The sequence below is a fragment of the Mytilus californianus genome, unplaced genomic scaffold (genome assembly GCF_021869535.1).
Source record: "Mytilus californianus isolate M0D057914Y unplaced genomic scaffold, xbMytCali1.0.p SCAF_13, whole genome shotgun sequence".
Lineage (NCBI taxonomy): Eukaryota > Metazoa > Mollusca > Bivalvia > Mytilida > Mytilidae > Mytilus > Mytilus californianus.
Window position 1 is genome coordinate 23,188,898 of NW_026262615.1, and position 13,918 is coordinate 23,202,815.

The 13,918-nt window shown below is 31.9% G+C and overlaps 1 protein-coding gene across 1 annotated transcript in view; it reads left to right on the top strand.

The window, feature by feature from the left end:
• The window catches only part of LOC127723376 (nuclear receptor coactivator 3-like), a 187,249-nt gene that overhangs the window by 26,985 nt on the left and 146,346 nt on the right, over positions 1-13,918 (top strand). The window lies entirely within an intron of this gene.

Below are 13,918 nucleotides of genomic sequence, written 5' to 3' on the forward strand. Positions count from 1 at the left end.
TAATAGACAAATAATTGAGTAAAGAACATTATTTAAAAGCAGTGTAAGGTTGGTAATTCAAACTCATTTAAATATCTCACCTGCACTATGTTTGAATTATGTAAATTGGAAATTTGCCAATTATTTTAGTATAATAAACTTCATTGGAAATTTGCCAATATAAAATTTTGCTGATGAAGGTTTTTTGTTTACCTTTAAGTCTGACTATGATGTCATTTTCTATTTTAATAGCCTTATGATGTAGTTAAATTTTTTTTAATACTTTTATGATGTATTTTAATGCGCTTTTATGGTTGCAAATTTATTGTTTTAATATAATAAACTCCATTGGAAATTTACCAATAGTTTGTTTATTTTTAGCTATGACTATGATGTCATTTTCTATTTAATTTTAAGGTTACAAATTAATTTCAGTTTTAAATATTATTGTAAAATGTTTGCCCAAAACATATATTAATAAGTGGCCAAAAAAGGGGGCAAAAATAAGCATTTTTTTAGTTTCCAGACATTAACTTGTGTTCAAGTGTATGGATTTCTCTGAAATTGTACTTAAAGGTACCATACCACAAAGGGAAGTGGGTCAAAAAAATTTTTTGGGGGGGGGGGGGGATTTTTTTCCTTTTTTTTTTTCTTTAAAATTTTCCATTTTAAGTTGGTTAATTCTGATCACAAAGAGAAAGTTGGAATTGAGTTTGGGGGATAATTGCTCAATTGTTTAGGAATAAGGGGCTAAAAAAGGGGTTAAAAATAAGCATTTTTTTTTAGTTTCCAACAATTAATTGTGTTTAAGTAATTGAATCTCTGTGAAATTGTACTGCAAGGTAACATACCACAAACTGAAGGCTGGGATTGAGTTTGGGGGGGCGTGATGTGTGAAAATTTTCCACTTAAAGTTGGTTAATTATTTCTGATTTAGATATAAAAGCAAATAATAATGATGTGGTTTGATTTTATCAAAAACTTAAATTGAAGTTATGTATATTGTAAATTTAGGTTACATTGGAATTTAAGAATTGGCTTTGGGGTAGGGTTATGGCTCAAACCTTTAAATAATAAGGGAAAAAAAGGTGAAAAAACAAGGGTTTCCAGGTTAATAGACAAATAAGTACAAAACATTATTTAAAAGCAGTGTAAGGTTGGTAATTCAAACTCATTTAAATATCTCACTTACACTGCTTTTAAATTATGTAAATTGGAAATTTGCCAATAACTTTATTGTTAATAAATGCATTGGAAATTTGCCAACAATTTTAGTATAATAAACTTCATTGGAAATTTGCCAATATAAAATTTTGCTGATGAAGGTTTTTTGTTTACCTTTAGCCTTGACTATGAAGTCATTTTCTATTTTTATAGCCTTATGATGTAGTTGAATTATTTAATACTTTTATGATGTGTTTAAATGGGGTTTTATGGTTGCAAATTTATTGTTTTAGTTTAATAAACTCCATTTAAAATTTGGTAATAAAAAAAATTTTTGTTTATTTTTAGCTATGATTATGATGTCATTTTCTATTTTACTTTTATGGTTGCAAAGAAATTTTTATTTTTAGATATTACTGTTAAATGATGCTGATTAAGGTTTTTGCTATGTTTAGCCATGACTATGATGTCATTTTCTATTTTAATATCTGTCATGATGTATTTAAATGGGCTTTTATGGTTACAAAGGAATTTTATTTTTAGATATTACTGTAAAATGTTGCTGATTAAGGATTTTGTTTATTTTTAGCCATGACTATGATGTCATTTTCTATTTTAATACCTTTATTATGTAATTTCCATTTTTAGATATTACTGTTAAATGATGCTGATTGAGGGTTTGAATGCTGGGATTGATTTTGGGGGTAATTGCCTCCAAATTTTAGGAATAAGGGGGCAAAAAACAAGCATTTTTCTAGTTTCATGACAATAACTTGTGTGTAAGTGTATGGATATTTATGAAATTGTACTACAAGGTTCCATATCACAAAGGGAAAGCTGGAATTGAGTTTGGGGGTACTTGCCCAAAACGTTTAGGAATAAGGGGCCAAAAATAAGCATTTTTCTAGTTTCCAGACAATAACTTGTGTTCAAGTGTATGGATCTCTCTGAAATTGTACTGCAAGGTACCATACCACAAAGGGAAGGCTGGGATTGTTTTTGGGGGTAATTGTCTCAAAATGTTAGGAATTAGGGGCCATAAAGGGGCAAAAAAACAAGCATTTTTCTAGTTTCATGACAATAACTTGTGTGTAAGTGTATGGATCTTTATGACATTGTACTGCAAGGTTCCATATCACAAAGGGAAAGCTGGGTTTGAGTTTGGGGGTAATTGCCCTAAACTTTTAGGAATTTGGGGCCAAAAAGGTGCAAAAAACCCAAGCATTTTTCTAGTTTCCAGACAATAATTTGTGTTCAAGTGTATGGATCTCTCTGAAATTGTACTGCAAGGTACCATACCACAAAGGGAAGGCTGGGATTGAGTTTGGGGGTGATGAATCATAAGGGGGTTTCAAAAAATTTGGGGGGGGGGGGGGGATTTTTTTTTCCTTTTTTTTCTTTAAAATTTTCCATTTTAAATTGGTTATTTCTGATTTATATATAAAAGCAAATAATAATGATATGGTTTGAATAGGTAGATTAAAAATTTTTTAAGTTCTTAGACTACTTTCATTCTGTGTGAGAAACCTATGCTGTGTCAAATATTTAATTACAATCCAAATTCAGTGCTGTATCAAGCTTGAATGTTGTGTCCATACTTGCCCCAACTGTTCAGGGTTCGACCTCTGCGGTCGTATCAAGCTGCGCCCCAGCGGAGCATTTTATTTCTCTTGTTAACATTGAACTCCTGCCTTTTTCTCGCCAAGTTTTTGATGAAAAAATTTGATTGTGACAACAGCTGACTTGAACCAAGTTTTTGATGGAAAATTTTATAGTGACAACAGGCCTTGTGGTCATAAAAAAATTCCAAGTAGGAGTATCTTACTCAAATTAAAAAAAAAATGGTTTTGGTGTTTCAAGCACAAATTTTGTACTTCACAAGAACTGAGTTAAGTTTTATTACAGAGATCCCTGAGGGCTTTATTATGTACTTGAAAGTTTGTTCCATATCCGATTTTTTATTGAGCATGTAGTTTTTTCTGAAAAGCTATGTTTAGTATTATGCTATGTTTGAAAACCAATTAAAAGACTTTTCATTGATGTGTATGTGAATTTATTATGTGTTATGGGAATTTGGGATGTGGTTGGTATAAGTTTTATTATAAGTTATATTTTAATTTTATATTCAAGTCCCTAAAGGCCCCCTTTTTTTATATGACAGCATATTTAAACAAAACTGGATTACTTTGAAATAAATATAAATGAGTAGATTGAATGAGATTGCAATAGGTCACTAAATATTCATTTTACTTTAGGGAATTTTAGTTCAAAGTGAAATCAGACTTTTCAGCCATCATCATACTTGAGTTTCCACAATTACAATATGTAAGGAAATCTGGTTAAACAATTAGTGGTCTGTAGAAGTCATAAGGAAGATATTTGGCCTCTTTGATTTCTACAGAATTTTGTAATTTTGAGCATTAGGAAATTCAATGCTTCTGATCATCCATAGAAAACAGAACCAATTAGTTAACATACTCTCAATGTCAATCAATTTTAACAAAAGACATCAATTAAAAAGATAAAAATAATAAGAATTGAATGCTTGCCCTTCTTTTTGAATTTTTTTGGGGTTTAAAGCATTGACTGAAGAACATTTTGTATGAAACCCTGACAGACAAAAGACAAAAGACACAAAGTACGTACCAATTTAAGAGTACCTGCCTTAATTCAAACCTAGTTCAAAGCTTAATTTCAACTTTTGAATACACCATGTTCTCTCTTACACTAAGATGTCAAATAGGACAGATTTAGAATAAAGATGTCATGTGCAGTTTGAGAAAAGTAAATATATAATGTTTGGTCATTGTGTACAAGGTTCCCTTATTAGGCTTTTATTATATTCTGTCCTTTATCTTTATCGTTTTGTATTTTTACCCTTTAAATTCTGATGGTCATACTAAACAAGTCTAGTTCTTTATTTTTAAAAACAATAAATGAATGCAACTTTAACTTAATTCGATTGATAATTGAATCTGAGGCTGGCAGTAAATTACTTATTATAAACTGTCAACTTGCATACCATAAATAAGCTGTAAGGCAGGTGCTATATTTAGTATTTGTGTTGGTCATTTGCTGGTCATTTTGCTACTTTGGTTGTAGTGTTCTTATATTGCGGTCGCCACTGTTTAAGAAGCAGTGACCAAGAACTAAAAGATTAATTTCTCTACAGTTAAATTTGCTATAATTCTGCATGTTATATTGCAGTCACCTCTGTTTAAGTAGCAGTGTCAAAGTGTGGTAAGGTTAATTTCTCCACTGTGAAATCCGCATTAATTCTGCATGTTATATTGCAGTCACCTCTGTTTAAGTAGCAGTGTCCAAGTGTGGTAAGGTTAATTTCTCCACTGTGAAATCCACATTAATTCTGCATGTTATATTGCAGTCACCTCTGTTTAAGTAGCAGTGTCCAAGTGTGGTAAGGTTAATTTCTCCACTGTGAAATCCGCATTAATTCTGCATGTTATATTGCAGTCACCTCTGTTTAAGTAGCAGTGTCAAAGTGTGGTAAGGTTAATTTCTCCACTGTGAAATCCGCATTAATGCTGTATATTATGAATAAAATCCCATGATCAGATGAATTAGTTTAAATCTCCTATGATCTGAAGGCAGATTTTGGAATATAAATAAATATGCCAGCTTTTTCTGTATTTCTCTTCACATAATCCTCTTACTTTGCAATCTTGCTTCAGCTGTGCATAAAGTGATATAGTGGTCATTATATGGTCATAAAATATTGGTGATTTTAGATATATCTAGATGCATTTATACTAATATATAATTATATATAAGTAGCAGTTGGGCATGGTCTTCATTATGCCCTTAGTTTAGCTTTGTTGAATTAGTAGTGTCTAGTAGATGATGTCCATTTCTCTTTTATTTAATCCTCATATAAAATTTACAATTATTTCTGCAATTCTGCAGCTGAGCATTATCTCCACAAAAGACAAAGGACCAATAAAACCTTGCACAGAAGACTTTAAAGGTTCAGCAATTTGAGCCCCAAAAAATCATGAGAACTATTTTAAAAAGTTTACCTTTTCACTTTAAGAAAGAAACAATCATCGCTATTTCTTTTTGTTATAATTTATAATCAAACGAATATTTATATTTTTTAGTGTTATTGAGATTTTGAATTTTATGAGATCTCAGAATTAGTCCAAAAATATAAATATGTATATACTTGTTTCCTGCCTTCTGGCAGAAAAAAAAGGTTAGGTAGGTAGTTAAAATGAATTTATTTATTTAAATATTATACAGAAACTATATAAGGGAAATTCTGAACTTCAACAGTGCTTAAACAAAAATATCAGAACTTTAACAGTGCTTAACCTTAAATGTTCATTAAACTTGAAGAGTTAGCTGGCATGAGAATTTTATGGTTACATTTTTTTGGCCTGTCAGAGGTCCACAACTCAAGATGTTACACTTCTAATGTTGTTATCCATTTAACCGGAAAACTTTTCAATATCCGATCTGAAATAAGTTACAATTGACAATTATTTTCCATTAAGCTAATGGAATGGTCATTTCTATGTTTTCTTTTAAGTGACAGAAAAGGATAAAGTAACCAATGATGTTCTACTGCTGAATCAGCGCATTTTAGATTTCAAAAATCAAGTCTCAGAATAGTTAGAAAAAATATCATTGTCATTGGTCGGTGTAGGATTTGCAAAACTTCAATGGGTTTCAAAAACTTGGATGTCCAGTGAGGGAAATTACTGTGACTTGACTGTAAGTGTTGCTCTCTGCCTATTGCAGTCTATTCAAAATTCTGACCAAATTGCACTTTCATGACTTGACTGATTTTCTTCAGCAGTTCGTTTTAATTTCTGACCAATTGAACAGTCTGGTTTGATAAAACAAATTTTAAATTTGGTCAGAACTTTGAATAAACTGCAATAGGTGAAGAGCAACACTTACAGTCAAGTCACAGTAACACACCTAGATAGACTTTCCAATTATGCATTTAAAGGATATATATGTATTTATATAATTATATTGAAGACTGAATTTGTTGGTTTTTTGGGGAAATTGAAACAATTCATAGTTGTCAATAGATCAGAATACTGTGACCCAACTAATTATCACAAGCTCTTTATCTTCCCGAGTTTTGGGAGTAGCAAATAACCTGAATATAAATAAGTAAAACTATGATTATCTTTCATATGAATACCTAAAACAAGTTAGAAAATCGTGAAAATTAATCATAATGATGTCTGCTAGAAAGCGCTAGCCACGAGAAAGTATTTGCGAAAATTAGTTACCTGTAGTTTATAGTAATCTTTCAACGATAGATTGTTGCTTTTAAATTTGTCTAGTGGCAAATGAATAGAATTTGATTTATGTTGGTTTATTTGGGAGGTGTTGATTTGATTTTGAATTTTGGTGTTTTAACGCCACTTTTAAGCACCAGTTTTTATTGGTGGAGGAAGCTGGAGTGCCTGGAGAAAACCACCGACTTTCGATAGGAAAACTGACAATCCTAGTCAATTAAGATTAGAGTCGCGTGCACCCGCACGAGCGGGGTTCGAACTCACAACCTCAGTGTTGACTGGCTAGTGATTACAGTAGTAACTACTTAGACCACTCGGCCACTGAGGGAGGTGTTGAAGACAATTAAAACAAACAATTACATGTTATGAAATCTTGCATCAACTTTTAAAATTTTTTGGTTTGAAATATGACTTATACCAACATCAATACAGTTATTTATTTTTTGTTTTTATTGCATTTTTTTCAAGAACAAAATGAAGCTGCTTAAATTTCAGGGTGTAAGTCATCATAAGAATTTACATATATCAAGAAATATTTCGTAAAATTGTAAGGATCTTCTTTTCTTGTTTATTAACAAAAATATGGGGAAAAAAATATTCCCGTTTAAAGAAAATTTCTGAACAAAGTATAATAATTAATTCAGAATAAAATAAATAGAAAAGATGTTTCTAGACCGGAATTGGATACGGGAGAAAAAAAACCTGCCACCAAATTGTTGTTAAAAATCTGCCCTTAAACATTGTTAACTGAATAACTTCAGAAAAAGATTTCCATCTCAATAAATTTATTTTTCAGCTGTTGTACCTAAACATTTCTTTTTCCTTTAATTCAACAATTAATGACCTGTGTCCAGGCATAGTGACCTGACCTCAGATCATTCTATTTGACCCTATCATTTCAATTATGTGAGAAAAGCTAAGAAAATTTCAATAATTGCATGTACTATGACAATAGATTAAAAAGCTTGAAGGACATCAAAGTCGAAACTGTTATTTATGGCTAAGAAATACCTTTTCATTTATAAGAATTCAAGATTTTAATAAATGAAGAAAAAATTGTCTTAAACCTTAATGAGATAGTAATTATATTTGTATTGGCCACATGATGGTTTGAATGAAAGGGTATATCAGATATCCAAATGCAATTTTGATCTACAAATGATATTAAAATGTCATGCTGTTGTATAAAGTTTTGTGTTTCTACATTTGTATAAAGATTTGTGTTTCTTCTGTTGTATAAAGTTTTATGTTTCATACAAAGAGGTATGCTAGTACATAGTTAATTGTTAGTAGCGTATCAGTTTGTGAAAAAAGTGCAATGTCAAATGAGTAACTTGTCATATGCAGAAAATAATGTTAAAAGTATTAACAAAAATACCTAACTCCAAGGTAAATTCAACAAGGGAGAAGTTCATATAAAAACCACTTGACTTTATCGACCAATGGAATCAAAGGAAAATAACTGTCATATTCCTGACTTGGTAAGAATAACTTCTGATTCATGAGGCCAGAATTCATAGATCTTCTGCAGAAAAAGAGGGGTGAAGGATACCAAAGGGACATTCAAATTCATAAGTTGAAAATAAACTGACAATTATGCCATGGCTAAAAAAGAAAAAGACAAACAGACAAACAATAGTACACAAAACAACATAGAAAACCAAAGACTGAGCAACACGAACCCCACAAAAACTAGGGTGATCTCAGATGCTCCGAAATGGTAAGTAGATCCTGCTCCACATGTGGCACCCAAGAAAAGTTGGTTCTGCTGTTGGTATTGGAAATTACTTGAAGGTGTCACACTTTTTAAAGAGAGATATATATACCTATTCTGTCTATTGCTAAAAGAGTTTAAGTTACCCTATAGATGTCTTTTAGTTTCTTTTGTAGTTGGGTTGTTGTCTAATTAACAAATACCTTACAGTTCCACTTATTTCACCCATGCAGGTACTTTCATAAGAAACTTTTTCCTATTCAGTCTATTGTTAAGAGTGTAATCATTGCCCTATGGATGTTTTTTAGTTACATATGTAGTTGTATTTCTGTCTTATTGGCAGATACCAACCCATCCATGCAGATAATACCATAACAAGCTTGCCTTATGTCTGTCATTAAAGATAATCACATCAAAGTAATTTCTATTTATTTGTGAAATAAAAGGGGGAGGAGCATCTTCAAAAAATTTGGTTTGTTTGTTTTTTTTGAAGGACTTCCTTTAGAACCCCCTCTGTTGATGGAATAAGACATACATGACAGTGGTTCTATATGTAGTCTTGCCTGGACCTTCTCAGCTAGGAAATATGACACTAGATAAACTTGTGTAATTGTGTAGGCTATGAAATATGACATCCGCTAGAAAATAAAATCAATCTTTAATTCATATCACAGTATATCAGTTATATATTTATACAGTTGAGAATTATAAATCAGGACTTTTGTCCTTAGGTTTGCTTGTGTTATATTGATTTTGAAAGAAAATTGTGGTGTTAACAAGTTGTTCTTATATAATATCTGAGAGAAATGCTGAGGTAATATATACCTCTTGGCCATTTTGATTAGGAAATTTACTGATATTGCTGAATTTATGGACTATGTTGTTTTTTCATAGACGACTTTTAAATTCGTTCATTTACCCGTACATTTCCTATGTCACAATGTTATTTCGTGACACAGCTAGAACCAATTTTTCAATGAGGTCATTTACGCTGATTGTCCTCAGTTCAATGGGATTTGAGATTGGTCTATGTACCTTGATGATTTTTCTGGCAGTACAGCCAAACTTTATATTATACTTTTGTGCTTTCTTTTTATGCCCCCACTGCTACATTAAGTTTTACCCTTGTCCGTCTACGTACATAGGTACATACATCCCAAAATTGGTTTCCGTTGGCGTCACTTTAACCGTTCTAGAGTAATGCCCCTTTATAAATGGAAAAATTGCAAAATTTTTAGTTTCCTTTCTCTAGCTTAGGTTTGCCTCAACCAAATGTTATGAAACTTATACACAATGCTTATTACCACAAAACACAGATCAAATTTGAATTTTGGTGGCGTCACTTTAACCCTTCTAGAGTTATGCCCATTTATAAATGGAAAAATTGCAAAATTTTTAGTTTCCGTTCTCTAACTTAAGTTTGCTTCAACCAAATGTTATGAAACTTATACACAATGCTTATTACCACAAAACACAGATCAAGTTTAAATTTTAGTGGTGTCACTTTAACAGTTCTAGAGTTCTGCCTCTTTATAAATGGAAAAATTGCAAAATTTTTATTTTCTTCTAAATATCAAGTTATTTTAAAATTGGAGTTATCTTCCTTTGTCCATGATTATAGTTGAATCAACTACAATCAATGCTTTATACAATGCAATGTTTAATTTTGACTTCCACTGATAGAACACAGATCAAGTTGAATTTGGGTAGTGTCACTTTAACCATTATTGAGTTATGCCCCTTTATAAATCGAAAGATTGCAAATTTTTTAGTTTCCATTCTGTAACTTAAGTTTGCCCCAACCAAACATTATGAAACCTATACAAAATATTCATTACCACAAAACTAAGATCAAGTTCAAATTTTTTGTTTCCGTTTTCTAACTTTAGTTTGCCTCAACCAAATGTTATGAAACTTATACACAATGCTTATTACTACATAATACAGATTGAGAACGAAATTTGGTGAGAACACGTTTACCATTCTTGAGTTATGTCCTTTTATTAACATAAACATTGCTGAATTTTTCGTTTCCGTTCTCTAACTTTAGTTTGTCTCAACCAAATGTTATAAAACTTATACACAACCGTTCTAGAGTTATGTGTGTTAATTACAAATAGAAAAATTGCTGAATTTTTAGTTTCTGTTCTCTACTTAAGTAACAGCCTCAACCAAATGTTATGAGACTTACACACAATGCTTATTACCACAAAACTCAGATCAAGTTCAAATTTGGGTAGCGTCACTTTTACCGTTTTTCAGTTATGTCCCTTTATAACTATATGATATGCAGTGGGGGCATCATCTGTGTCCACATGTGGACACTTTCCACATTTATTTAGCAGAATACTGTGCTAAAAGTGAATTATCAAGAAAGATTCATATAACTTTCACAGAGACTGTTGTTCTTAAAGTGACTTTAATGATCCATGTTCATATGCTAGTAAGGTAAAGGGTAACTGGGGTATAGAATTGTGGTCTCTTAAAGATTTTGGTCTTCTTCCCATTCCAAGCCATGTCTGATCTGAATCTGGATGTTAGATCCTATGCCTCCTGTTGAGTGAGTGCCACACTCTCTGCATGTTTAGAACCCACAATGCATCAACTCTTTAATGGATCTTTAAGTGGCATGCTGTTACAAATTAAAGACTAAATTTTTTGTCCCTTTCCATTATACCCTATATTTTTTCATTGGCATTCCAAATTTCCTAACTATCATCCCAGTAGACCCCTATTGTTTTAATTGTTAATTTGTCCCTGTCCTGAATATTCATGAAATATTTGCCACTGGACATTAATTAAACATCAGGGATAGGTAAAAGTTTTCTCCTCAAGTGATGACTGTACAAAGATGATAGGTCTAAAAATATGTTTTATATATTATAGATCCATGTGTTTCAAAATTGTTGCCAGTTTTGATATGAAAATTAACAACAGTGTAAAATTAATGTGGCAAAAACTACCTCTATAGGCAATAACACATAGATTGTGAACAAAATCATACTGTTTATATTTTGTATTAAAAATGAAGAAAAGAGGACTGGTTAGGAAGAGAATTGATGGTTCACAGACATTGGTTAAACTCAACCACATTAATATTCTTTATGTGCCTATCCCAAGTCTGTAATTCAGTGGTTTTCATATTTGTTTTTCATTAATTGTTTTGTATAAATGAGCCCTGGTTTTCTTGTTTCACATTTGATCATGTAGGAGCCTCTTATAGCTGACTATATGGTAAGGGTTATGCTCGTCCTTTTCACCCTTAGTTGCTTACATCAACATCATTTAGACTCTGATGGATAGTTGTCTCTTCCAGGGAATCATACCACATCTCTTTATTTTTATTCTGCTTTGCCAAGTATGGTGATATAAGATGAGCATCCCTCAGTCCGTCCGTCAGTCCGTCTGTCTGTCCAATGAATATTTTTCGTCCCATTTTCTCAGGAACTACATTACAAGGATTTCTGAAATTTGGTTTCAGGGTTTATATGAGTCAGCTATACCGTGTGATGCGTTTTCAGATTCATCACTCAACAACTTCCTGTTTACCAAACACTTACATCATTTTCCACATGACATCCAAGAAGTTGAAAATATATGAGTCAGCTTATATATATACGGTGCGATGCGTTTTCAGATTCATCACTCAACAACTTTATGTTTACCAAAATATTTGGGCAAGGGTATCATCAGTGAGCAGTAGCTCACAGTTTACTGCTCACAGTTTCACTTGTTGTTATATGTTTTTCAGCTTTGGATTGATCTGTCGAGTTAAACCCTTTTCAACTGTTTTTTATAGTTTGTTCTTATGTTGTGCTGTTAACACCACTGTCCCTGGTAAGGAGAGTTGAGCGCTCACAAACATGTTTAGCCCTGCCACATTCTTTATATGCCTGTCCCAAGTCAGGAGCCTGTAGTTCAGTGGTTCATGTCTGTCATATTTGTTTTTCATAAATTGTTTTGTTATAAATTAAGCTGTTAGTTTTCTCAATTAAATTGTTTTATTTTTTTGATGTCAGGGCCTTTTATAGCCGACTATACAGTATGGGTTTTTCACATTGTTGAAGGCCGTATGGTTGCCTATAATTGCTTACAACAACTTCATTTGAACTTTGGTGGATTGTGGTCTCATTGGCAATCATACCACATCTCCTTATCTTTATATATATACAACCCCTCTCAAGGTAATTTTGAAACAATGAAAAGTTATAATTTGGGAGGCAAAAATGTAATTTGTAAATAAGAGTTGGGAAAATATACTATGTTGTATATATATCCCTATTCTAGCTTAGACAGGATTCAAAATAAAGGATTCAAAATAAATTAAAGCGGTTGCCCGCTGGTCCATGGCCACTGAATTTTGGCGATTACTGTAAATTCATTTATTTTAGTGGGTATCAATGTTTGTGGATTGTGGAATAATTGTAAATTTTCGTGGATAGTTGGAAAAATTCTGCATACAAGCCTATTGCAAATCTCTATTTCATGGAGTATTTAAATTGCTGTTCACCTTTACACATGAAATCCACATAGATATAAGAATGAATCCACAGTTAGATAAGAATTTTTTTATCAATTTATTGTCAAATTTGGTTTTTTATTCAGTGAAGTTTAGAATATATTTGTAAAAACCTTGACATGGTTAACTATTAAACTGAAGTTAAAAATGAATTTTTACATTAGAATTATATAAATGGAAATATGGAGTTGCCTCCCTTACCTTGCAAAATACGTTTTCATTTAATGTTAGATCCTTTGATAGAATATCATTTTCCTTTGTGAAACAATAGAATAAATTGACTTACATTGTATGTCACAGGAGTTGAAACAACGCTGACACAGATGTGATTTTTGCATATTTAATGTACACAACAGCCCGTGTGGATTTTGCTTTTTCCACCGGCCCACCGTGGGCAGTCCACCCGTACCCACTCTAGCTATAATCTCTTTTTTGTAAAAATATTGATTACAAATGCTTATCTGCTTTTTTCAAGTGATTGTACTTGCAAGTCTTTAGATGAAACAAAAGAAATTGAATGCCCACTCCTACAGGTGGGCAGAGTGGACAAGGTACAAATTTTGCCCACCCGGTGCCCACTCCCATGGTGGGCCGGTGGACAAAGCAAAATCCACCCGAGCTGTAGTGTACCTTTACTATTGTTCAATAAAACTTGCATTCAAAACTTAATACTGTTAATTTAGAAATTAATGTGAGGTTTTAATTGATGCGAATAATGTGACTCCTTGAGTATCGCAATACTAAGAACTTGCATTCTAATATATGATTCATCTATGTGTATGAAGCTTTTCCTAAAATCGCAATAATCAAACTAGTATTTTTGTTAATTTTTCAAAAACTGCAATAATAAATGCACACAATAATTTCTGAATTTACAGTATTTTTTGTTTGTTTGATGTTTAGTACATAAACCAGGCAGCTTGTTTTTCTCTTTTAATTTTTTCACATTTTTTCATGTCAAAGCCTTTTATAGTCTGCTTTATCATGGTTTAGGTTTTGTTATTTGTTGAAGGCCTAACAACGCCCAATAAACGAAAGAGCATTAAAAATAATTATATATAAATGTTTATATAAGTTTGTCTCTTGAGAGATGACTTAAAAATCAAATCTATGTGATTAAGAACAACATATCTAACATTAAAATTTGGAAGAACTACAAATAAACTAATTTAACCCTGCCACATTCTGTATGTGCCTGTCCCAAGTCAGGAGCCTATAATTCAGTGGGTGTGTTACATATTCGTTTTTTTGTTCATTATTTTGTAC